Source organism: Octopus bimaculoides, chromosome 9 (assembly GCF_046866305.1).
Source record: "Octopus bimaculoides isolate indiv1 chromosome 9, ASM4686630v1, whole genome shotgun sequence".
NCBI classification, from domain to species: domain Eukaryota; kingdom Metazoa; phylum Mollusca; class Cephalopoda; order Octopoda; family Octopodidae; genus Octopus; species Octopus bimaculoides.
Genome location: NC_142936.1, coordinates 31,308,603 through 31,335,772, shown reverse-complemented (window position 1 = coordinate 31,335,772; position 27,170 = coordinate 31,308,603). Strand labels below are relative to the sequence as shown.

At 37.6% G+C, this 27,170-nt stretch overlaps 1 protein-coding gene across 28 annotated transcripts in view; it reads left to right on the top strand.

Moving 5' to 3' along the window:
* LOC106875847 (coiled-coil domain-containing protein CG32809) overlaps positions 1-27,170 on the top strand; it is a 931,982-nt gene that overhangs the window by 412,531 nt on the left and 492,281 nt on the right. For 2 of the 28 annotated variants that reach the window (XM_089357327.1, XM_052970542.2), the window contains exon 1: positions 25,810-26,189. The exons of 23 other annotated variants lie outside the window; for them this stretch is intronic. The gene's annotated coding sequence lies outside the window, so the exon portion shown is untranslated. Of the gene's footprint in view, positions 1-25,802; positions 26,190-27,170 lie in introns of those variants that run through there. 3 more of the 28 variants (XM_089357324.1, XM_089357331.1, XM_089357328.1) reach the window with 3 other exon arrangements.

The following is a 27,170-nucleotide window of genomic DNA, read 5'->3' as shown; positions in this document are numbered from 1 at the left end:
GATAGATAGATAGATAGATAGATAGATAGATAGATAGATAGAAAGATAGGCAGGCAGGCAGGCAGGCATTTGGACTGATGGATAATATAATTGATTCTACCCTTCTCTTGAAAACAGAGCCTTACCTGGTTACTTAATCTTTTATAAATAGCAACCAACTTAAATAGGGAGATGGCACATTAAATAATGTAGTTCCTACAAAAGCACAATAGTTACAGCTGGAATACTTTGATAGATATACTTGAACTGAATTGATCTTGGGCTAGGAAAGAGTATTTATAATTTATCAATACTTCAAGATTTTTTTTAATGTTCTTTTAGATAAAATAAAAAAGCTAACTTCGGAAATCCAGATTATTAGTGTTTTACAGCTGTATATTCTTCTAAATATAACTGCAATGTAAAAGTACTCTGTATTTTCAGTTAGAGGTTAGTTCCATTCAGTTTGGTGTCATTGTTATTGTTTAACCCAAGGTCCACTCTGACTGAGCATACCAATGATTTGAGTCATTCCAGCCATAACCATTGCATCCTGTCTTTTCTTTTTGTTTTCAAATATAATGTGTACCGGACTGCATTAGCAAATGCATCCTGCCTTTGTTTTAAGTTGTTAGAATATTGTTTGCAAAGTATTGGGCTGCCATTTCTAGCAGATTGAGATGTACAGGCTCCCTTATTGGTTCATAGTAAGCATTGTAAAGCAAATTGTAAATGGAGTGAGTTCAAAATTTAAAGAACAAATTCTTTGAAAAGAAACAAAACAACAGCAGTGATAATTAATATGTAACAATTAGTTACCATAATTACATAGATTTTTGTTTGCAAGCATCCACTCATTAGTGAAAGTTAATTTTGCTGTGTGACCACCCTGATTTAAATTAAGCATTTGTTAATTCACAGGACTGGCCAGTCATCATTGTCATCAGCAGCAGCAGCCTTACAATTATTGTTCTCATTACTTCTATCATCAGTACTTTCATCATCCTTGTCCTCCCTATTATTGTTTTTGTCATTGCTAATGTCATTAATTGGAGTGTCAGTTACAGCTCTACTGACTCCTCAAAACTTTGTGTAGTGTTACAGGTATTGCATTTTGTCTGACATGCTAACAAATCTGCTGGCTCACTGAAAAGACAAGGGAATCTCTGTGTCTGTCTGTCACAACATCTATAAGAGGGACAGAAAAAAATATTTTTAGAAAGGGAGAGAGAAATATAGTGAGAGAGGGAGAAAGAGAATGTGTGCATGAAAGATAGATGTTTAATGTTGTCACCTTTGTACCTAAGAAATCTTGAAGGATATATAGTTATTTTTTTTGGTTGTGTGTGTGTGTGTGTGTGTGTGATTGGGCATATTTTTCTTAGCATGTGTGTGTGTTTGTTTCTGTGTCTTTCACTATATAGAAAACGCAATACAGACTTTCAAAAAAACTTTTCTCTTTGAATAAAAGAAGGGAAGAAGAAAGGGTTGTCTTTGAGAGAGAAATACAGTAAGAGAAAGAGAGAGAGAGAGGGAAAGACATATACACAAATAGGTATTGTTGTCACCATAGTAACTAACAAAAATTTTGATTTAAAATGCAGTATGCCAATCGGTGGTGGTGAGCATAGTCCTGCTGCCATGTGGTGTCTTTGCTCTGCAGTGCTTCTCCCATTCACCAATTTTTGCAATGGCTGAAATGAAAGAACAATGTGCTTCTGTGAAATTCTGTTTTCTGCTGGGGAAAATGGCAGCCCAAACATTTGTCATGCTTCTAACAGCTTACAAGGATGCTGCCATGAGCAAAACACAAGCTTATAAGTGGTTTCCATGCTTTATGAATGGTCACTTGTTGCTTGAAGACCAACCTTGTTCAGGGCATCCATCGACCTCCTGAATGAATGAAAACATCATGAAAATTTATGAACTGATCTTGAAGGACCATCACTGAACAATTGATGAACTTGTTGATATGACAGGTGTGTCCCGGAGCTCCTGCCAATTTAATTTTGAGCAAGAAATTGTGAATGAAAAGTTGCATCAAAATTTGTGCCTTGCTTGCTCACGGAAAATCAAAAGCAGTCACAGCTCAATGCATGTTGTGAACTGAAAGTACAGTTGGAAATTGATCTGGACCTTTTTTCGAAGGTCATCACTAATGACAAAAGCTGGTATTACGGAATTATCAGATGTGGAAGATGTGAAGAAAAAAACCGACTGCATTAAAAGGTATCACTTTGCAAGGGGCGTTAAAAGGCATCATTTTGCAAGAGTTCAAGCTCTGCTTTGAAAACGTGTCTGGACCAATGCATTGCTTCAAATGGAGAATACTTTGAAAGTAATAAAAATGTAAACATGTAAAACTAAGTGAATAAAATAATATTGCAAAATTCCCGTTTCTTTTGGGTACCCACTTACATATATACACTACATATAGTTATTTTTATCTGTGTGTGTGTGTGTGTGTGTGTGTGTGTGTGTGTGTGCGTGTGTGTGTGTGTGTGTGTGTGCCTGTGCATGTGTGCACTCGTTTCTGCATGTCTTTCAACATATAGACACAGCCTTCGAAAAAACTGGCATGAAACCACAATGGTATCTTGGGTCATTGAATGACAAGGAAATCAGCTGTGAATATTCCATGTATCGTGTTTTTGCTTAAATTTCCCGTCTGTTAAGTTTTCGCCTAGTTTTCCATTTGCTCTACTTTCATCTAATTTTTCTTTTTGTTGTGTTCTTTCTGTTCAACCTTTAATATATCAATGTAGCACAATGAACACTCTGTTTACTTTATTATAAAAAATATTCCTTGAATATTTATTGTGTGACTCTTACTCTATCTCTTTCCCTCTCTACTCTTACTCTATCTCTTTCCATTTCTACTCTTACCCTATCACTTTCTGTCCTTGCTTACCTTCCTTGTACTTTTCTTTCCTCACTCTGTGTCTCTCTCGTTCCCTCTCTTTCATTCTTCAGTCCCTCTGCCCTCCACAACACTTCCTCTGTCCTACCATGTGACCGGTGCAGTTCTTTTTTGGCCTGCCTCTGACCAGACAGTTATGCTTATCTGAGCTCCTGCTATGTCCGCTTGGACTTTCTCTGTTTCATCTCTGACACATACCAGCTCTAGCTCTGATTCATATCACTTTTCTGCTACTTTGTATCCATACACTCAGCTAACATACCAATGCTCTCTTTTATTGACAGTCATTCCTGCATTTATATACTTTTTGTGCTAGTCTATTGCAAAGCACCACCCCATTACGTCTGTCCGGTAGCTGAAAAGTTCGGAAAGACTTCCTCCCATCCCCCTTCATTTTCTCCCCAATTTTTTTTTTTTGGATATGGAGATTTCGGAAAATTGCCAAAAATCAGCATTTTGAAATTTCGCCCTCCCCCATACCCCAAACCTCTTCATTTTTCACTTTCTTCCCTAACCCTAACCATAACCATAACCCTAACCCTAAAACCCTAACCTAACCCTAAAACCCTAACCCTAACCCTAAAACTCTAACCATAACCGTAACCCTAAAACCCTAACCGTAACCATAACCCTAACCCTAACCCTAAAACCCTAACCCTAAAACCCTAATCCTAGCCCTAAAACCTTAACTGTAACCATAACCCTAAAACCTTAACCCTAACTGTAACTACAAAAATTTTTGGAAATTTTTTTTTATGAATCATAATTTCCATATTTTTCTGCATGTTTTGAAAAAGAAAAAAAATTCTGAAAAAAGTTAAAAATGAAGAACTTAGTGGGGTGGGGTGGGTGTAATTTCAAAATGCTGATTTTTGCCAATTTTTTTGGCATATTTGTATTATCCATAGCCGAAAACAGGTTTTGTGTAGAAAAAAGAATAAAATTTTTTAAAAAGGGGTGTTTTTTGTGGGGTACAAAAGGAAATCTTACCAAAAGTTCTTTCTATTATATTTGTGGTATATGTATAATTATTCTTTTCCTTCTGTTGTATAGCTGAAAGGCTTCATTCTGTTATATATGCATAATTCTTTTTCTGTAGTATTTATAAATTTTTTGTTGTGTACATAGTATTATTTCAGTTTGTTTCTGTTCTTGTATACGTTTGCTAGCTTTCCCCCAGAAGCTTAATTCTCTAGTGCCTCTTGAGTCACTGACTGACAAGGAAATCAGCTGCAAATATTCTGTGTATCGTGTTTTTGCCTAAATTTCCCATCCGATAAGTTTTTGTCAAGTCTTGTGTTTATTCTGCTTTCCTCTAATTTTTCTCTTTGTTGTGTTCTTTCTGTTCTAAATAAATGTTATTGTTCAACAGTATTCAAGCTGTTACTAATGTTCGCTAAGAAAGTCAATCTAAACATTATTTGCACAATTTATGAAGGTACATGTATGATTTAAAAATATTTTTAACTGGCAGTGTAGCAACAGGTATTGAACTAATAATAATTATCCTTTCTAGTAAAGGTACAACGCCTGAAAGTTTTGTGGGGAGAGGACTAGTCGATTACATCGACGCTAATGTTTCACTGGTACTTAATTTATCGACTCCAAAAGGACGAAAGGCAAAATTGACCTTAGTGGAATTAGAACTCAAAACATACAGATGGACAAAATGCTGCTAGGCATTTCGTCTGGTGTGCTAATGATTCTACTAGCTCACTGTCTTCATAATAATAATGATGATGTTTGCTGCAATATTGGGTGTGCAAAAGTATTCTGTATGTAGTGAAGAAAGAATACCATTAGCAGCTAGAAATATCCTAAAAGTTACCAAAACAATAAAAGTATTCAAGGACAGAAGAAAAACAAGACAAATAACTGGACAGAGAAAGAATTACATGGCTAATTCATGCAACAAACTTAGGATATTTGAAGTAAAGAACACTGGTTGTGGCTGACAGGTGGAAACTTGAAGCAAGAAACCAAATTGCTAATTTTAGCCATTCAAGAACAAGAGATTAGAATGAAATTTGATGAAGATAGGATTTACTAAATTCACACAAACGCAGAATCTGTGGAAAAGGTGATGAAAGTATTAACTGTCTCTTAAGAATGCAGTAGATTAGCACAAAAACTGTATAAATGCAGGAATGATTGTCAGTAAAAGAGAGCATTGGAATGTTAGCTGAGTGTATGGATACAAAGTAGCAGAAAAGTGGTATGAATCAGAACTTGTGTCAGAGAATAATAATTATGGGATTTTATGGGATTCTTCCATAAAGACTGGCAATGTTACTGAAGCAAAGGATATGATAGTAGAGAAGAAAAAAGTGTAAGATCATTGACTTTGCAATACCATATAACAGAGTGGATACCAAAGAAACTGAGAAGTATCAGGGCTTAGCCAGAGAGATAAAGAGACTGTGGAAGACTAAGGTGACAACTGTTCTTGTAATTAGTGCATTTGGTATAACACCCAAACTGCTACCTTACTGGTTGAATGATATTGGAGTTGAGACTCACATTTTCAACCTGCAGAAAAGTGTAATTCTGTATGCTTCAAGAATCCTATGAAAGATTCTTGAGATTTGAGGAGACTTGTTGCCACCAAACCCCAAGACAATACCTCCACTAACTAATGTAGCATGTAATAGCTCTTCAAAGAATTTGGAATTACTATAGAATTATTCTTATCCTTATAGTACTAGGAGCCATGGGAAGAGTTTCAAGAAGTTTGAGTGGTTGACTGAAGATATTGGATATTAAGATGAATTTCTTGATTCTACAGAAAATATGTTTGTTTGGCATAGTGAGGACTATAAGAAAGATGCTGGATACTAAGGTTGCAAGGTATGGCCTGACATCCATGTATCCAATACCAGTAGAGCAAGAATGAAAAGCAGCCGTGTTGCCTTTCATACTTTCAGGGTCGATTAAATAAGTACCAGTGGAGCACTGAGGTTGATGTAGTTGACTAGCCCCCTCCTACATATTTCAGGCCTTGTGCCTATAGTAGAAAGAATTATTATTATTGAGTGAGGAAGCAGCACATGCCATCAAAGTGACATTGGGATACAAATATAGAAAGCCTAATATACCCATCATGACTACTCGTCTGATAAGGGTACACCAGGCACATGCATCACAGCCATATGTGCATGACATGGTGATTTCATATTAAGTAAAACAATACATGACCTTGCAGGTGGGACCCAGTTAGAATTTTATTCAGGCCAAGTAGCCCATCCTACTCAAAAGGTCACTGAATAAGGTTTGTTTTAAGGATGATGAACAAAAAACCCATGTTTCCAAAGGGGAATTATCCAAACTTCAAATAATTCCCCTCAACACATGGCTATGATGCTCCACCACTACTTCTGCTCATGATCAGAGATGCACATATTGTCAACCACGAAGGGACATGCTCAACTGGTTAAGATCAAACAACTGACAAGCAAATCTGTGGTATTGAGTAGAATATTTGCTGTAGCCAATCTTTTCTACCAAGACAAAACATGCACATAACACTTCCAATCAGTTAAGATGAAAAGCCATGAGAGCCATTGCCTGGTACTGCATATTATTATTAAGAAGGCAGTGAGCTGGCAGAATCATTACCATGCTGGACAAAATGCTTATCAGCATTTTTTCCAGCTTTAGGTTCTGAGTTCAAATTCTAATGAGGCTGACTTTGCCTTTCATCCTTTCGGGATAGATAAAACAAGTACCAGTTGAATACTGGATTCAATATAATTGATGTACCCTCTCGCCTAAGTTTGCTGACTTTACACCAAAATTTGAAACTATTATTATGTGATGAAAACTCACAGCTTATTTTGCTGGGTATGATGGAAAGCCTCTACTGTCCACAGTCAGCAGATTAAGGTGACACTTGTTTACTGGTCATGCTTAAGAACCCTGCGAAGAATTCTTGTAGTTTCAAGTAATGCTGATTTTTGTAGGTGTTCTACCTTCACCTTTGCACCAGTCTTTTTGTCTTTTTTAGCCATGCTGGTAGTTGAGTGCTGATACTTCCAAGTGCACCAATTTCTATTGGTATCAAGTCTACTCTCCTCATTGACCATAACCTTCATATTCCCCACTTCAAATCGTCATAGTTAATTATTTTTTCTTCTTCTTTCACATTGATCCTGTTGTCACCGGGGCATGCTATGTTGATTATCATGCATGTTCTTTCATTTTTATTCACCACAACAATGTCTGGTCAGGTGATCACATTGGATCATTGATCCCACAGGATTTTTGCAATTCTCATTCTTGGTGACTTCATACCACTTCTTTGCTCTCTTTGAAGGCTGTGATTTCCACAGAGCTCCCAGTGGATCGTTCTTGCCATGGCAGAATCGTTAGCACACTGGACAAAATGCTCAGCAGTATTTCACCTATCACTATGTTCTGAGTTCAAATTCCACTGAGGTTGACTTTGCCTTTCATCCTTTCGGAGTTGATAAATAAAGTACCAGTGAAACACTGGGGGTCGATGTAATCGACACATCCCCTCCCCTAAAATGGCTGCCCTTGTAGCAAAATTTGAAACCATTATTATTATTATTATTGTTCAGTAGTTTTATTTTTATAACATGCTTTCACTTCACTACCGAGTGCAGCTTTGTGTGCCTTGGGTATGTGCTGTGTTTGCTGTGATGCTCTTATGGTTACTGTATTGAAAGTGTTTTGCGTAGTATGTGTACAGTGCCCAGTAGTGCAATTTTCTGTATGTTATATATATTTGTAAGTCCTGGTGTTTTTGTTATGTATTTGTCTGAATATTTTTTTATTATACCTAAGGCACCTGCTATGATAGGAATTGTTTCTGTTTTTAGATTCCATGCATTGTTGTCTCTCAAATATTTAAAATCTACAATTAAGAGCCCTCTCTACTCGCTGGCGGTACCTACCCACCACCACTACCCATTTTCCTTTATTCAAAAATTCTTATCGCTCCTTAAAATTATGGCTTTTAAGTGTTGATTTCTCAGCCCAAGAATTACAGCGTGATGTGCTGCTTGACTGGTCCCCCCTCTCTCTCTCTCTCTCTCTCTCTCTCTTTATATATATATATGATGATGATGATGATGATCTTTTCTCCCGCCATGCCTCTGTCTACCCCTCCATCCTCTCTCTCCCCCTTCGTAGTTTTTCCTTTAAGGTCTTCAGGTTCTGGCTATATATAAATGAGAAACCCATTCTAAATTATCTCGCTGACGTACTACGACGAAATACCCAAGATGCAGATAAGATAGAGATTTTTATTTATTTACGGCCTCAAACATCTCAATACCTTGCGCTTTAGTTTTGTCCCTTATTATTTATCTTGTTTCTCTCCATGAAATTCAATTGAATTCAGTTGTTGTCTTAAATTCATGCTTATTCATTTTCTAAGCTTCCTAAATTCATGCTACGTTATATTCTAATCACCCAGAATTCATTGCTCTTTTAAAAAATTACGATTTATGCATTGTTGTCTCTCAAATATTTAAAATCTACAATTAAGAGCCCTCTCTACTCGCTGGCGGTAAACCGCCCTCCCACCCCCTCCACCGGAAGTTCATTCCTCTGTCATCCCACCCCCTCCACCGGAAGTTCATTCATCTGCCATCCCACCCCCTCCACCGGAAGTTCATTCCTCTGTCATCCCACCCCCTCCACCGGAAGTTCAGTCCTCTGTCATCCCACCCCCTCCACCGGAAGTTCATTCCTCTGTCATCCCACCCCTCCACCGGAAGTTCATTCCTGTCATCCCACCCCTCCACCGGAAGTTCATTCCTCTGTCATCCCACCCCCTCCACCGGAAGTTCATTCCTCTGCCATCCCACCCCCTCCACCGGAAGTTCATTTCTCTGTCATCCCGCCCCCTCCACCGGAAGTCCATTCCTCTGTCATCCCACCCCCTCCACCGGAAGTTCATTCCTCTGTCATCCCACCCCTCCACCGGAAGTACATTCCTCTGTCATCCCACCCCCTCCACCGGAAGTTCATTCCTCTGTCATCCCACCCCTCCACCGGAAGTTCATTCCTCTGTCATCCCACCCCTCCACCGGAAGTTCATTCCTCTGTCATCCCACCCCCTCCACCGGAAGTTCATTCCTCTGTCATCCCACCCCCTCCACCGGAAGTTCATTCCTCTGTCATCCCGCCCCCTCCACCGGAAGTTCATCCCTTTGTCATCCTGTCAACCTCGGCTGTCTCCCGGAACCCATCTAGTGGCCTTGGCCATCCTCTCCCCTACCTTTGGGTAGCGCATTAAGGTTGAGAAATGTTTGCAGGTTGTAGGTAATGTTTTGCTTATGAATTCTTCCAATTGCAAGTTTTCTTTTCAGGTACACGACACTGCTTTTCCTCTTCCCAGGCTACAGGCCCACACCCCCAACACCCATACTGTTAGGATTGGCACTCTCAACGTCGGCACGCTGAAAGGTAGATCTGGTGAAATTGTTGAGATGCTTGAACGGAGATGCGTAGATATGTGCTGCATCCAGGAAGTAAGATGGAGAGGAGGTTCTGCAAGGTTCCTCACAGGCAAAGAACACAGGTACAAGATTTTCTGGGCAGGGAACACTGACGGGGTCGGGGGCGTAGGAATACTTCTAGCGGAGAAATGGGTGGATAAGGTAATCGAGGTCGTTAGAGTAAGTGACAGAGTACTTAAGATCAGACTAGTGCTTCATCATAGATTAGCTACTGTCATCTCAGCCTATGCACCTCAACCTGGGCTACCAGATGGTCTGAAAGACCAATTCTATGACACCCTCTTGCAAACTACCTCGTCGACGAGTGACAGGGACCTTCTCTTTGTGGCTGGAGACTTCAACGGCCATGTCGGACGTCGTGCTGGGGGCTTCCATGGCATACATGGAGGCTATGGCTTCGGTTCCCGCAACGAGGAGGGAACCAGACTGCTGGAGTTCTGTGATGCAACCAATCTTATGGTCTGCAATACCAACTTCAGGAAACCTGCCAGTCACCTAGTCACCTACCGCTCCGGCAGACACTCTAGCCAAATCGACTACATCCTCGCCAGAAATAGGGAAAGAGGGCGGCTTATAAATGCCAAAACCTACCCTGGCGAAGAATGTACCCCACAACATAGATTAGTAGTTAGCGACTTTGGGATCAAGGCAAAATGGGTGCCCAGAATTAGACAGGCTTGGAGAAGAAGGGTGTGGAAGCTTAAAGACCCTGCAAACGGACAGAGACTTAGAGACAAGTTACTTGAAGCATTTAACGAAATAGAAGGGGATATAGCATCATACAACGTGGAAGACAATTGGAGATTTCTGCGGGACAACCTGTTGAAAGCCACCGACCAGATTTGTGGGTGGTGTAAGGTCCCCTCCCAACCCAGAGTAACGTGGTGGTGGAACAAGGAGGTAGACAGGGCTATTAGACAAAAGAAACAAGCTTGGAAGGACTGGAAGAACGGTGGTAGCAGGGAATTGTACCAATGTGCCAGAAGGGAGGCTAGGCGACAGGTTTATTTAGCCAGAGGGGAAGCAGATAAGGAAAGATTTGCCAATGTTCTGCGCCGTGAGGACCAAAGACTCGAGGTATTTCGGGTTGCAAGACAGTGTAGGAGAGAGAATAGTGATGTTGTAGGAGAGAAATGTGTTCGCATGGATGATGGTACGCTTGCATTAAATGAGGATGCAAAGAAAGAGGTCTGGAGATGCCACTACGATAGATTGCTTAATAAAGAGAATGAATGGGAGAAAGAGAGCCTGCCTTATGTCGACCCAATAGAGGGACCAGCTATCCGAGTTGATAGTACCAGGGTAGATAAAGCAATTAAGAGTATGAAGACCGGGAAAGCCCCCGGCCCATCAGGAATCACTGCAGAGATGCTCAAAATATCTGGCAGTGTTGGCTATAGCCTAGTCACCCGTATTACGAACCAGGTGATACACGAAGGAGTCATACCCTATGACTGGTGTAGCAGCATCATAGTCAACTGCTACAAAGGTAAAGGGGACGCTTTAGATACAAATAATTACAGAGGCATCAAGCTGTTAGATCAGGTTATGAAAGTTACAGAGAGGGTCATAGCCCAACTAATTAGGGAGCGAATCAATTTAGATGAGATGCAGTTTGGGTTCGTGCCAGGTAAAAGCACTACTGATGCCTTATTTCTAGTGAGACAGTTGCAAGAGAAATACCTAGCCAAGGATAAACCTCTGTACCTGGCTTTCGTTGACATGGAGAAAGCCTTTGACAGGGTCCCCCGATCCCTTATCTGGTGGTCAATGAGGAAACTTGGGATAGAAGAATGGCTAGTGAGAGCTGTGCGAGCCATGTACAGAGATGCGGCCAGTAAGGTGAGGGTTGGAAATGAGTACAGCAATGAATTCCGGGTAGAGGTAGGGGTCCACCAAGGTTCCGTCCTCAGCCCCCTATTATTTACCATAGTCCTCCAGGCAATCACAGAGGAGTTCAAGACAGGTTGCCCCTGGGAGCTCCTCTATGCTGATGACCTTGCCCTAATTGCGGAGTCACTATCAGAACTAGAGGAGAAGTTTCAGGTGTGGAAGCAAGGTCTAGAATTGAAGGGCCTTAGAGTCAACCTAGCTAAAACCAAAATCCTAATAAGTAGGAAGGTAGATAAAACACAAACCCCTTCAGGTAGATGGCCCTGCTCAGTATGTAGAAAAGGAGTAGGTAGTAACTCTATAAGATGTACCCGGTGCAAGCTATGGACACATAAGAGGTGCAGCAACATCAAAGGCAGGTTAACTAGCAAGTTAGTTTTTGTTTGTGGCAGATGTTCAGGTGCAATAAAGACTGCAAACAAACAGGAAACAACTTCTATCTCATTCCAGGGTGAAAAACTAGAGGTAGTCGATAGCTTCCGCTATCTGGGCGACCAAGTTAGTAGTGGGGGTGGGTGCGCTGAAAGTGTAGCTGCTAGAATAAGAATAGCCTGGGCAAAGTTTAGAGAGCTCTTACCCCTGCTGGCGACAAAGGGACTCTCACTCAGAGTAAAAGGCAGACTGTATGACGCATGCGTACGAACAACCATGCTACATGGCAGTGAAACATGGGCTGTAACTGCTGAGGACATACGTAAGCTCGCAAGGAATGAAACCAGTATGCTCCGTTGGATGTGTAATGTCAATGTGAATACCCGTCAGAGTGTAAGTATCTTGAGAGAAAAGCTGAACATTAGAAGCATCAGTTGTGGCGTGCAAGAGAGACGATTGCGCTGGTATGGACATGTGGTGAGAATGGAGGAGGATAGCTGCGTGAAAAAGTGCCACACCCTAACAGTTGAGGGAACCCGTGGAAGAGGTAGGCCCAGGAAGACCTGGGCTGAGGTGGTGAGGCAAGACCTTCGTACATTGGGCCTCACCGAGGCGATGACTACGGACCGAGACCTTTGGAAATGGGCTGTGCGTGAGAAGACCCGGCAAGCCAAGTAAGATCGTTGCCAGTGCCCCTGGACTGGTTCTTGTGCGGGTGGCACATGAGATGCACCATTTCGAGCGTGGCCGTTTTCGTGCGGGTGACACGTAAAAGCACCCACTACACTCTCTGAGTGGTTGGCGTTAGGAAGGGCATCCAGCTGTAGAAACTCTGCCAAATCAGACTGGAGCCTGGTGTTGCCATCCGGTTTCACCAGTCCTCAGTCAAATCGTCCAACCCATGCTAGCATGGAAAGCGGACGTTAAACGATGATGATGATGATTCGAGTTACCTCTATTTCCGGGTCTTTGTATTTTGAAAGTTTTTCCATTTCTTTTAGGGAAACGTTGTCATCTTCTGGTATTGATACATCAATTAGAAAGCATTTTTTTTCTTCATGATCTTTGACAACTATATCTGGTCTATTTGCCTTAATTTCTCTATCTTTATTATTATTATTATTATTATTATTATTATTATTATTATTATTATTATTGACTTTGCACAGCTTCTAATGCTGGAGATGTACTACGGTGTCAGCTGTTCACTACCAGTGAACTAAGGTAACACCTCTTATTTATTGAGCACCTTCCGGAGTATTTAAGCAGTTCCATGCAGTGCTGTTTTCTGCAAGTGCTCCACCCTTATTGCAGTCCCTATTTGTTCCATGTACTTCTCGAGATTTTTGCTCACTGTTCCCAGGGCTCCGACAATTATTGGTACCATTACCACCTTTTTCAGCAACCACAACTGCTTTACCTCCCAAGCTAACCTGTCATACCTATCGACGTTTCTTTCTTCCTTATCACATATCATGTTGTCAGCTGGGCATGCTATATCTATGATCCAGCATAATTTGGTTTCTTTCTCAATTAAGACTATGTCTGGCTTCCTATTCTCTATCTCATGGTCGCACTGAATCATAAAATCCCACTGGATCTTTGCATTTTCATTTTCAATGATGCCTTCGGGTTTGTGGTCATTAGCATCCCAGACAAAATGCTTAGCAGCGTTTAGGTCAGATTTGCCTCTATATCCTTTCAGGGTCATTGAAATAAGTAGCAGCTGAGCACTGGGGTTAATAAACTTTGTATTTCTTGTCTTCGATAAACTGTTTACATGATTTTTGTCTGTTGTACTTTTTTCTAGGTTTTGTTTTACAGTGTGATTTTTTATTACCTATCTTACCACACTTGAAGCACTTTCTACTTTTATAAGGAGAGTTGAATCTGTAGTGTAATTCTCCACATCCAAAACACGGGTTAATTCTCTGCTTTTCATTTCTTACTTTTAGTTGTACCAACTGTATATGAGAGCAGTTTTTCACTTCGATTTGTGTCTTAGGTTTATTATTCTGTGGCATTCCTCAGATATTTCTTGTGGTGTTAGTTTCTGATTCTGTTCTAATTTAGTCAGGATTTGGTTATGAATTTCTGCATTTTTCTTTACTGTTAAGCCTTGCATGAAAATTAAGTATTTGAACATGTATGGTGTGCATTCATTTTAAATTTCTTTCAGTCCCTATTAACGATTCTGATGTATGTAATAAAATCTTTGCCCTCTTTTTTTGTAATATTAATGCATTGCCAACAAGTATTAAATAAAGAGCTTTTTCACTGAATATTTTTGATAGAATATCCACTGTTTCTTCAAAACAGACTTCACCCAGTCTCTTTGGTAATATGTAATTTCAATATTTTTCATGCTCAACTGGTGCCAACTTTCTCAACAAAAGTTGAGTTTTTTTTTGTCTTGCCAGCTGGAGCATTTTTCTTTAAAAATTTCCTCACACCTTCTAAAGTAAGCAGGAAAGGTAATACCCTCATCTGATGTTTTATGTGAACTCTCTGATGGAGTTTGTGATTGTATCTTCTGTATCAGTTGTACTAATAGTTGCTGTTGTTTCTGAAATTCCAAAAAGTGATGCTGTTGCTGTTGTTGCTATTTATGTAATTCCAACAATTGCTGTTGTTGCAGTAATTGAATCATCATAGTTTGAGCATGTGAAATATGTTTTTGAAAAATAAGAGATTATGGTTTCAAACTGAGTGAGGAGAAATGCGAATTTAAGTACTTAGAACAAATCATTGATAAAAATGGTTGTTGACCAGATCTGTCAAGGGCAGATGCAATTAAAAATATGCCCCCTTTGACACCTTACAAGTTGTTTTTGAACTGGCAAACTATTATCAAATTTATATACCAAATATGCACAAGGTAAATGCTCCACTAAATAATCTACTAAAAAAAGATGTAAAATAGAATTGACATGAAAATTGTCCGGTGTTTGATGAAATTAAAAAGATATTAACATCAGATTTGTCTTTAGTAAATTTTGATCCTGTAATAGCCTCAGATTCCAATGAGTGTGGTATCAGAGCAGTAATGCTACATAAATACAACAACAGCAACATGCCTCATGTTCGCTGTTACCAGCAGAGAAAAATTACAGCCAGATTGAAACAGAGGCTCAAGCAATTATTATTGCCATAAAAAAATTTCATAGATTTTTACATGATACAAATTTTTGACTCTAGATTGATCATCATCCGTTATTATCTATATATGGGTTGAAAAAAGGAATCCGTACTCATAATGCTAATAGGTTGCAATGCTGACGTATTATAATACTAAATTATGACTTTAAAATGGAGTTTATACTATCTAAAAAATTAGGACACACTGATTATCTACTGAACCATTTGAAGATACCATGATTGCAGCATTGCGTGCGGAAAATGAAATTAAATATATTTTATGTAATGTTATACATGAATTACCAGTTACATTACAAGACAAAATTAAAAGCAGAAAACAATGAATTGATTAAAGAAATGAAAGAAATGCTGAAGGCTGTAAAAAGAGATAAAATATGTGTTTTGCTAAATGCAACATAAATTCAAATCTATTCTCAATTTGTGAAAATGTGTTAATGTACATCATCATTGTTTAATGTCTGCTTTCCATGCTAGTATGGGTTGGACAATTTAACTGAGGACTGGCGAACCACATGGCTGCACCAGGCTCCAATCTGATCTGGCAGAGTTTCTACAGCTGGATGCCCTTCCTAACGCCAACCACTTCGAGAGTGCAGTGGGTGCTTTTACATGCCACTGGCATGAGGGCCAGTTTGGCGGTACTGGCAACGGCCATGCTCAAATGGTGTTTTTTACATGCCATCTGCATAGAAGTCAGTCCAGCGGCACTGGCAACGACCTCACTCGAATGTTTTGTTCATGTGCCACCGGCACAAGTGCCAGTAAGGCGACACTGGTAACGATTACACTCAAATGGTGCTTTTTACATGCCACCAGCATGAAAGCCAGGCAGCTGCTCTGGCAGTGATCTCGCTTGCATGGTGCTGTTAGCACTCCACTGGCACGGGTGCCAGTCATGGAATTTGGTTCAATTTCGATTCACTTGCCCCAACAGGTCTTCGCAACCAGTGTTTAGTGTCCAATGAAGGAAGGTTGGTTCAATGTCGAATTCGATTTCGATTTCGATTTCACTTGCCTCAACAGGTCTTCACAAGTAGGGTTTTGTGTCCAAAGAAGGAAAGGTACACATAAGTGGGCTTGCCAGCCACACTACCATAGCAATTACTAAAGTAATTTCACATTGGTCACCCAGAGATTTCAAGAATGAAATCGTTAATGAGAAGTTATATGTATTGACCAAGAATGGACTGAGACATTAAAGAACTAGTGAAAGCATGCAGAGCTTGTGCTCTAGCAGCAAAATCACCTTCCACAAAATGGCAACCATGGCCAAAAACAGATATCCTGTGGTCCAGACTGCATGTTGATTTCACAGATCCACTTAACAGTTCATATTACCTTGTTGTGGTAGACAGTTTTTTTAAGTGGCTTCAAGTACATAAGTGTAAATAAACCCAACAAATTGTTCAGCAGATATGGTATTCCTGTTACCATTATGTCTGACAATGGAACTCAGTTTACTGCAAATGAGTTCAAACAATTTTATAAAATTTTCTCTATCAAATATGTAACCACCCCACCATAGCATCCTAGATCAAATGGTCAAGCAGAGCATTTTATTGATACTTTTAAGGGGGCTTTAAAAAAGGCAGACAATGAGGTAATGACCTAGCACTTCAACATTTTCTAAGAGTATACCATGTAACACCTAATCCTATTACCCAGTCTGGAATGTCACTCACAAGAAAATAACATTTTAATATTCAATTTTTTATATCTTCTATCTGTCAAAAAATTTATCTCTCTATCCACATTGACAAATACATTGATGTGTGGATGAAAGAAGGAAGAGTAATAATAATAAACTTGTCATAGAGAGATAGATTTTTCAATCAAAGTGAAATAACTTTACAAAATAGCCATGGATGTTATTAGTTCTAAAAACAAACAACTGAACTGAAATGAAATTATATAATCTTGGATGACAAACAACTTAGACTTTGTTACTGAATAGTATAATGGTGGCAGTGGTGAATGGATAGTGAAAAGTATAGATTCTTCTTTAATTTAATTAGATTTTTTAATATCATCTATCACTTAATGCGTGTGCATAAGTGCAATTATTTATCATCTGCTTACTTGAATTGATATTTGCTTATACAATATGGATGACAGACAATGTAAGCTAACAAGAGAAAGAATGAGATGGCATAGACAATGATGTAAAGAGAAGCAGAGGGACAAATTACTAGGAGAGCACAGTAGCAATAAAGCGAGCATTTACAAAAGATAAAGGAACATATAGAATATAAAATGTAAATGAAAGAGAATGTCAAAAAGACAAAGTTACATTGGTGACATGAATATTTTCTGTAATCATTGTGAAGCTCTTAGATATATAAATGAACATCTGAACCACTGAGAGAATGAGAAAATCATGCTCCTTCAATTACGGCATTATCCAGGAAGAATCAAAATCAAATCAAATCACAATCAAATGGAAATTGTAGTTGTGGCCATTACCAGTCCTGGTGGCACGCAATGAGCACCATTCATGCATGGGTTGCTGTCAGAGCTGCCTGACTGGTTCCCGATGCTGGCGGCATGTAAAAAGCACCATCTGAATGTGGTCGATGCCAGCCCTCCCCGGCTTAACTGCCTCCTGTGCTGGTGACACATAAAAAGCACCATCAGAACATGGCTGATGCCAGTGGCATGTAAAAAGCACCCACTACACTCTTGGAGTGGTTGGCATTAATTAGAAAAGGAATCCAGATCAGATTGGAGCCTGGTGTGGCCTCCTGGTTTACCAGTCCCCAGTCAAACCGTCCAACTCATGCCAGCATGAAAAACAGATGTTAAACGATGATGATGATGATGATGATGAACCAAAAGGTATTTTAAAGTGAAAATAATGCAGAATATACAATCTATAAAGGAATATAAATTTTTATAGCTTTATATAAACTTACAACTATTTAAGAAGTTTCGTATTTACTGTGGAATTTCCATGGGTACTGCTAGTTATTATTATTGAAAACATTGCGCAGTATCCAATATTGTGATGTTGTAGATTGAAGATACTGTGTGTACTGGGAGTTTGTACTGTCCATCAAGTATGCCTGAAGTTCCAAGTAACGCTGATTTTTTGCTGTACACCAAGCTTGTAGAGTATTTCTAATGTCCAGATGTTTCTTCAGATTGGATGGCATATTACCCAATGCTCCAATGATAACAGGAATAACCTTTATGTTTGACTCTCATGGCTGCTACATTGTGGCAATCTTAATTCTCAAGTCTCTATATTTGTCTGCCCCTTCTCTTTCTTTCATGATAATATGTTGATTTGTTGATTGCAGACATGAAAAGGTAGCTCAAAACCTTCACTGGCTACTCTGCCAGAAGTACGGATACAAAGTTAAGGGTGCTTTGCACCAACATGTATCAGAAAAGGTAATTGATGAAAACAAGAAGATAAAAATCCTCTGGGACTTTGACTTCCAGACAGACAAGGTGTTAGAGCACTGAAGGCCAGATATAGTAACCTTTAGGAGGAACAAACAAGAGTGCCCAGCAAAATTTCAGGGCCAGTTAATCACTAAAGGAATTCAATCACAAATCTTACATTGGCTGCTAAAATTATGCATGAAAGTTTGATTTTCCATGGTACTTTTAGTTATGTCATTTGCAATTTCTTTTAATCATGATCCACTATCATTACTATTTTTAGCTATGTCAATAAGAATTTCCTTTGATCATGATCCACTATAATCACATTTAACATAATAGCACACAAAAACATTTGCATGTTTCCAGTAATCCCCTATCATCATCATCACCATCACCATCATCATCACCATCATCATCACCATCACCATCATCATCATCATTGTTTAACGCCCGCTTTCCATGCTGGCATGGGTTGGACGGTTTGACTGAGGACTAGCAAGCCAGAAGGCTGCACCAGGCTCCAATCTGATCTGGCAAGGTTTCTACAGCTGGATGTCCTTTCTAATGCCAACCACTCCAAGATTGTAGTGGGTGCTTTTTATGTGGCACTGGCACGAAGGCCAGTCAGGCAGTACTGGCATCAATCACACATGAATGGTGCTTTTTACATGCCACAGGCATGGGAGCTAGTCAGGCACTACTGGCATCAGACATGACAATAACTTCACTTGACTCAACAGGTCTTCGCAAACACAGTTTATTGCCCAATGAAGGGTACTCTTACATGGGCCTGTTATGCTGCACTGGCATAGGCCACAGTTATGGTCTCACTTGGCTTGCTGGGTCTTCTCAAGCACAGCATATCGCCAAAGGTCTCGGTCACTCATCATTGTCTCCGTGAGGCCCAATGTTCGAAGGTCGTGCTTCACCACCTCATTGTACAAATCCATTTTATTCTCAATAACCTGGGATTTTTAATTTGACTTATTTGTATGATGTGGAGAATCAGAGCAGTGGTGGAAGTGAATGATATATCATCATGAAGATGTTAGCAGAATTAACTGCCCTGGGGGTACTCATGTTGCATCCCCTCACCTTGTGGTAAAATTTTTGTCCAAACTTGTAACACAAACTTCAATAATTTATAGACAAAGTTAGATGGAATTTTTTGGTTTGACTGTTTTTCAAAAGCATTTATGTATGCTTCCACCCTCTCATCATGGTCAATACTGGGGTATAGTGAAGAAACATCCATGGTTGTCAAAAAACAGTTTTCAACAGTACTTTGGGTTTTGAAAAATTGTTGATTTTATACACATAATCAAAAATATCCCAAATATAGGGATTTATTTTTTTGCTACAGGGAGAAGAAAGTCATTCAGCCACAAATTTTGGCTGTGCAACTTTTATACCCACTGTAAATTGGCCACAATGGAGGAAACTTTCCAAACTTTGTGTATTTTTTGGAAGGCCATGAAATATAGGTGTTTTTTGTTCTGACCACAAAATCCTAGATTCAGTGTCATGAAATTGTTTATTTTTTATTTACAAAATTATTTTGTCAAGTTCCTCTCTGTAATTGGAGTTTGGATCAACAGTTTGGATTTAAGTGACAAAACTTCATAAAAAATTTTGTCACTTAAAACTGCTTTACAAGTTGAAATATGCTCCTCCTTGTCCATAATTACAATAGCACACCTACCCTATCTGCCATTTTAATAACAACAGAATCATTGTTAGCTAGATGATGCACTAATGGAGTGCATTATGCTGAGAGTTTATGAGGCTATCCCAGGTCTTCTTTCTACTTGTTATCAGGCTTTCCTTAAAGCATGTCTGACAGGATTCAAGAAATTCTAGCAGGACACATTCCTGAGCTTCATCCAAATACCAATTTGGATTTTTTTCAGTCCAATTATGCCAGATTTGATCATCATCATTTTCAGTAAACATGGGGTTTTCTGATTCTGTGATACCATTTTTTTCAAAAACATATTCCTTAAGCTTGTGACAGTGAACAAACTGAAATAATCCTTGAGCTAGTTTATTTTTGTCTAATCTCTAGACAAAGATATTGTCTGAATAAAGTTTTATAACTGACTTATTTTCTAATATGATAGATTTCTAATGTGAGCAAATGTTTTCCACAGTATTACTCTCATTAGATTTCTGATTGTCTTTTAATTTTAGTAGTAATTCTTCACTTAAAAATGTAGAACTTATTGAGTGACAAAAATTGTGAATAATTATATGAGAGGTCATAACATTTTGTCATATTTCTAGGAGTAACTCATTTCTGGGTGAGTGAGAAAAAGTGAGTGATTTCTTTGGTTTTTGTTGGCATCTGATCAATTTTAACTTTTGGGAAAGGAACAAATTTGTTGTGCTCAAGGCAAAATTTAAAATGTTACCAATTGCAAAAAAAAAAAGCAAAAATTGATGATATTTTATCTAAAAAGGAACACTAAATATTCTTAGTCATACTTGGAATTTCCATATTTCTGGGTTTTTTTATTTTTGATTTTGAACCTAAGGAAGACTGACATAGTGTCAAAATATTGTTTTGTTCAATAAACAAAGTCAATTTCTATCTATTACAAATTATATCATACTCTTCTTATTGCTTTCTTTAATTTTGTGAAGGCAATGAGCTGGCAGAATCATTAGCATACCGGGCAAAATACTTAGTGGCATTTCGTCTGCCCTTACATTTTGAGTTCAAATTCTGCTGTGGCCGACTTCGTCTGTCATCCTTCCAGGGTTGATAAATAAGTACCAGTCAAGCACTGAAGTTGTTGTAATCAACTAACTCCCTCCCCCAAAATTTCAAGCTTTGTGCCTATAATAGAAAGGATTATTATTATCACAACTTTCTTATTTCTTTATTGCCCAGAAGGGGCTAAACATAGAGGGGACAAACAAGGACAGACAAAGGGATTAAGTCAATTACATCGACCCCAGTGCGTAACTGGTACTTAATTTATTGACCCTGAAAGGATGAAAGGCAAAGTTGACCTCGGCGGAATTTGAACTCAGAACGTAATGGCAGACGAAATACCGCTAAGCATTTTGCCTGGTGTGCTAACCTTTCTGCCAGCTTGCTGCCTTTCACAACTTTCTTGTTGCTTTGTTTTGTATTGTGTTGAGTCAACAGTTTTGCAATATTTTGGTAACTTATTTGCTTTATTCATCAAGTTAGAACAAAAGCAGCTTAGCATTCTGTTATAAAGCAGTCTTTTTCCACTGTTGTAGCTGTCTTTGTACAATGGTTGTCACTCTGATAGATATTGTTATAATCAATAGGATGTTTTTACCTGGCGCTGTACAACCCCCAGTCATACATTGTTGATCGTTATAATGCCCACTCAGTATCACATTATTACTAGATAATACAGACACGACTATCAACACATTCTACATGTACTCTCCGTACTCTCTCAATACTGACCGATGTCACCTTACTTATAGGGACTGCCTCATTCCACTCAGCACGTGGGAGGGGTGTACTATTATACAACATCTTCCCTTTTAAGTTTTTCTTAAGAAGTGTCATTTTATTCAGCAATGATATTTTTATTCACCCCCACCTCCCTTTTTTGAAGCTTTTTTTTGGCGGGGGAACAGTTTAATATTCTTTTTAACAAGAATTCACACTTTTCCTCCACACCGAAGGGAAACTGCTTAAATTTAATATAAGCCATGGCGTGTGTTAATTTTTAACAAATGTGAGCACATGCGACTAAAACCTCGTTTGCCCTTGTTGAAAAATCTGTGCAAACTCTTCATTTATCCTTCTTCTTTTACATGTACACCGTCAGTGCTGCCCAGTCTGCATTGTCATTCTTTTCAATTATACCAAGACTTTCCAGTTATTTGTTAACCTGGCCTATTTCTGCAAGTGGTACATTTCTTTTTGATTTAAATATTTGCATTTCACTTTGTTTTACTGCAATCTTTTTGCTTCAGTCCTTCAGCCACATATGAGCCTTTGATTGAGGCAACTATATTTCTACACAAAACACTTATGGGCTTCTTCCATAAATTGAATAATTCTATCCAGTCTGTGACAAATAAATTAAGTGATTCTGTCAACACATGTATCTTTGCCTTTTTGTTTGACCTTGAAATGTTACGTTACATATGCATTCACTGATAAAATATAATCTTTTTCCTGTAACACCATGTGCTACCCTTTTAGATTTAATTAATTTCAGCTTACCGATATGTTTCCGCATTTTTTCGTTTATAATAATCATGTCACTATCTGTGTCAAAGTTCAATTTTACTTTTGTATTTTCAATTTTCAAATGTATGAATTTTCTATTCATACATTACCCTTTTTTTTTAATGACAAACTATTTTTTTTTACCATTTTTCTGATGTTTTATCATCTTCATCCTACAGTGAGTTTATATGTCCTATATTACTACAATGAAAATACTCCACTTTTTTAAATGGACAATTTTTCCTCAGGTGTGTACCACCACATGCAAAACATGGGTTTGTACCCTGATGCTTGTTGTGTTTCTTAGAAATACTTTATTCAGACTATCCAACACTGGTTTTACTTAGAAACAAGCTTTATGCTCAATTTCCTCTCTGTGTCATGTCTTAATTTAAGTATCCTTTCACATTCTTCAAACACTTTTTGCAGGGTTACATTCTGGCTTTGCCCCAGCTTTGCAAGAATTCTAGTTCTGACTTCTGCATCCTTTTTGGCAGTTAGTCCCTGTGTAAAACCAGGCATTTAAACATATCTGGAGTTAATTCATCTGAAGCCACTTTTCTGTCAGTTCTTTCATCCCACACTGATACCAGTTCTTGTCTTTCAAGGCAAAGAACCCCTTCACTGAAGCTTTGCCTCTTTTTGATTGATGAAGCATCATGTGAACAGAAAGTGATTCATGGATCAGAACAAATAATAATCCCAGGAAGCTAAGTCTGGACTGTATGCTGGCTGTAGTATCAGTTCCTGGAGTTTATTCTAGTTTATTCAAATGTTATGAAGTCTTGCATTGTCTAACTGAAGAAGAGCTCACTAGCTCACAGTGCCAGGTATTTTTGCCATACAATGGCATAAATTCACTCCAGCTGTTTGGAGTGTAGGTTGAGATCAATGATTCAACCATCTGGAACAAACTTGCTGTGAGTTATCCCCTCATAACTCCACTGGACACAGAGCGTTACCTTGTGTACAAACACCCAAGTTTGGTGACAAGTTTCAGAAGCTGGCCTTTGCTTAAATACTGCTTATGCACATTAGGATTGCAGAAAAATATATCCCTCAGGTTATTAGTTGTGTGTTATTTACTTTGTGAGTTCACAATACTTCATCAAACAAGAGGAGGTGGAAGCTTCAGTCAAGGAATTCTTCAGCTCAAAGGACAAGAACTGGTATTAGTATGGGATCGAAGAACTGGCAGAAAAGTAGCTTCAGATGGTGCAACATGATTGCCTCTTCTTTGAATGCTAGGATGCTTTGTTGTAATTTGACAAATAAAGCAAATAAGTTACCAAAATATTGCAAAAATTTTTACTCACTCACCCAGAGACTTCAAGTAACAGCAAGGTGAACATTTTACCATGAGAGTTATTTATGATTAGCAATGATATATTGTAAAGAAAGGAGATCAGATTTTGAGAACTAAGATTCCCTTAACTTTGTTATATTTCCATTTTGAAAGAGTTTAAAAAAAATAAGTTGTTTTTTAATCAGGTTGACAGGGTTTTTCTTAGGATGTGTGCAGTACCTTTGAGAACAATTCTTTTGTAGTTCTGCTATTTTGAGGTTTCCTAGTATTTGGCCATAGTTTTTAAGAGTGCCATTTGGTATTGTCCCTAAAACTCTGATAATCACAGGTCCAGTTGCCACATTTTTGAAGCCTCTATTTCACAGTCCTTGTATTTACCTAACTTTTTAAATGTTTTTACAGAAGCATTGTAGTCTAATAGGACTGACATATTTATGAACAAATAAGTTTTGTCAATGTGATTTTTTTTTACCTATTATCATTTTTATAATTTTTTATTATTGCTATATGTGATCTGATTTGAAATATGTTTGGAGTAGTTTTATTTATGCTTTTATTCAGTTGAAGACAGTCTGACAACTGTGACTACTTCTTTTGACAACAAATAATTTCTCCAAATTAATATCAGCCTGTAGGAAACACACACATATATAATGCTACATGACAGATATAGGTAACAAGTTTATGAAATCAGTGGAATTAGGAAATAAATGAGGTATGCATAATCATTTGAAACACTTAGTTAAAAATGAGAACTAGCCATTAAAGGCATCACTTGAGTATCCAGATAGTGAATAGATGATGTTTGATTAATAAAAAAAAAATGTCTGGTGTTGACATTGCGAGGTACCTATAGAGGAAAGTCAAGAAGTGATGGGAACAGGTCTGAAGGTGGTTGGCTTCATAGATCATATGATCTAATATTAAGTTGAATAGAGTGACATGCTGTAATGTTGACCTGTCTAATTCAAAATGCCTTATGAATTATTAATTGCCATTAAGGACACCATATTTCATTATGCAGCCATAATACACTATGAGGTATGTTAAAGGCTTATAAGTCAATACTGTGCCTCACCTGTGTTAGCAGTGCTATTAATCATTTTTTAAAGTTATCTCTTCAGATTTTCTATAGAAATTAAAGCCAGCATTGATTTGTTACAACGTTTCATATACAAATATGCTTAATGTAAACAATGCAGTTAAAGATAGCATGACAAAATATGGTGTTCTTACCAGCAATTAATATGCATGTTGCCTGGAATGTGCTTATTATGTAAAACTGGTGTATCCAATAATGTTACACTGCTATATTTGGTGGCTATTTTAGCAACGTGTTCATAGATGGTGAATGGGTTGCATGTGGTGCTAAAGAAGGCGAAAATACTCCTGAAATATGGCATTGACTTATTTGTATACGAGACATTGTAACAAATCAGTGCTGGCTCTAATTTCTATAGAAAATGTGTAGAGATAACTTTAAAAAGTGACTTATGAATTATGTTTATTATCATTAAGCTTATAGAATTTTTTTTATTCAAGTTGTATCCCTAAGAAACATTTTCTAAAGTTATGCAATAACTGTATCATTAAAAAATGCCTTGTTTAAGATCTAGACATGGCGTAAATTTTCCTTTTCTATGATCAACTACTATTTAATTTAATAATTAAGTTACAAGAATTAATTTAAATTTCATTTTTACTGTCATTTCACCTTTGAAAGGCATTAATGTCATACATTTTAATTCTTTTCTATATAATTTATGTTCTACTACTAAGTCAATTTAATGTACTTTGTAAACATAGTGCTGCATATAATAGTTTTTAGGTCCTTATCTTTTCTAAAATAAGAAGCAATGAGTTTAAAAGAAAATCCCATATATGAAATGATATCATTAATCATTTGGCTTGGTTTGTTAAACCAGATCATTTGTTTTTATACTTCATTTTGAGTGTAATTAGTTGCAGGAAAACTGTTGTAAGAATCTGTCTACTACGACTACCTAACTGCTACCAAGTAGAGACTGTTAAAACCTGTTACGTATCTGCCTCAGGTAAGCAAGCCATAACACTTGGGTTATTTTAAGAGTCCTCTAGGTAAATGCTAATATGAGTGGCAAGTAAAAACTAGGTATATTTGTAACTTACTTGGTGTAGTGGTTGGATACATTCTTATCAACTTGTGCTTGCTGTCTGTTCTTTAGTTTTTATTATAGTAATTCTGTTACACTTTAGCCATTTTCTTCGTTCAAGTCAATATGATAGTTACAATTTAACTGGATACGATAATAGTTAATCCCATGTACATACTTGTTTTTACTGGTTTGTGTGATTGAGGAACTCAAAAAGATTGTTTTGGCATTACAGTTGGACAGTTACCTTCTAATATTTGTTTAATAGTAACTTCTGAACTTATTTTCTATAGTTCTTTTAGTTTTTATCTTCACATCTAATTTTGTAAGTACATTCTTATAATTTCTTCCATTTGCTTCCTTCCTTAATTTTGTGTGCATTTACTTTTTATTTGCTTTTGTTCTGTGTTATTTTAAATATGAAATAGTTAAAACTTCAATATGAGTAAAATATTCACCAGTAATAATTATTTTAGTTTAAGGGATATCCTCTCTCAAAACAAATTTTCACAGTAAACATACTTTCATTGTCCCAGTTTTAAAACAAATTCTCACTTTTTACCAGAAAGACTGTTTATGAAAGCTACGAACATATTTTTATCAGTAGACCATGAGTTGACTGTTCTCTACAGAGATAGTCCACCAATTTTTTGGTGCTGAAGTACTGCAATAACATTCTTGCTGCTCTGTTGCTAGCGACAGCTAAGTTACATAATTTATTTTAAGATTACACTCAAAGCAGCATATAACTTTTAATTAGTGTTTTATCCAAGCTTAACTTGACTTACCTCTGTTTCTTTCTAAATAAATATTAAATCAATATTTATGATTTAGGGCATTCCTTAAGTCTTAGTTTTCTTCATTATTTTATCATATCTGATAATGTTTGCAGCATCAGGCTGTTAGTGATGACATTTTTAATTTCTTGATTGCAAGAAATTAATAATTTTATATGTAAATATTTTATATGTAAAAATTATTTGCCATGTATTCAAATATTCCTGTGAATAAGATCTCCTAACATGAGTAAATCATTTTTTATCTTTAATGATCCAGTTAAAGATTTTATCTTTAATGATCCAGTTAACAATCCAGTTACTTTTGAAATTTTATATAGTAGATAGAATGTTTTTTTTTAATCTCCTTTTCACAATTAACTCAGTTTATTGTGGATTAATCCTATTTTGCTCTTGCATATAATTTTTCAATATTTTACTGTGATATATTGTTATACATGATTTCATCAACATCATTTAAACTAAATATTTCTACTATGTCTGAGATATTAAAAGCTTGGATTCTGAAT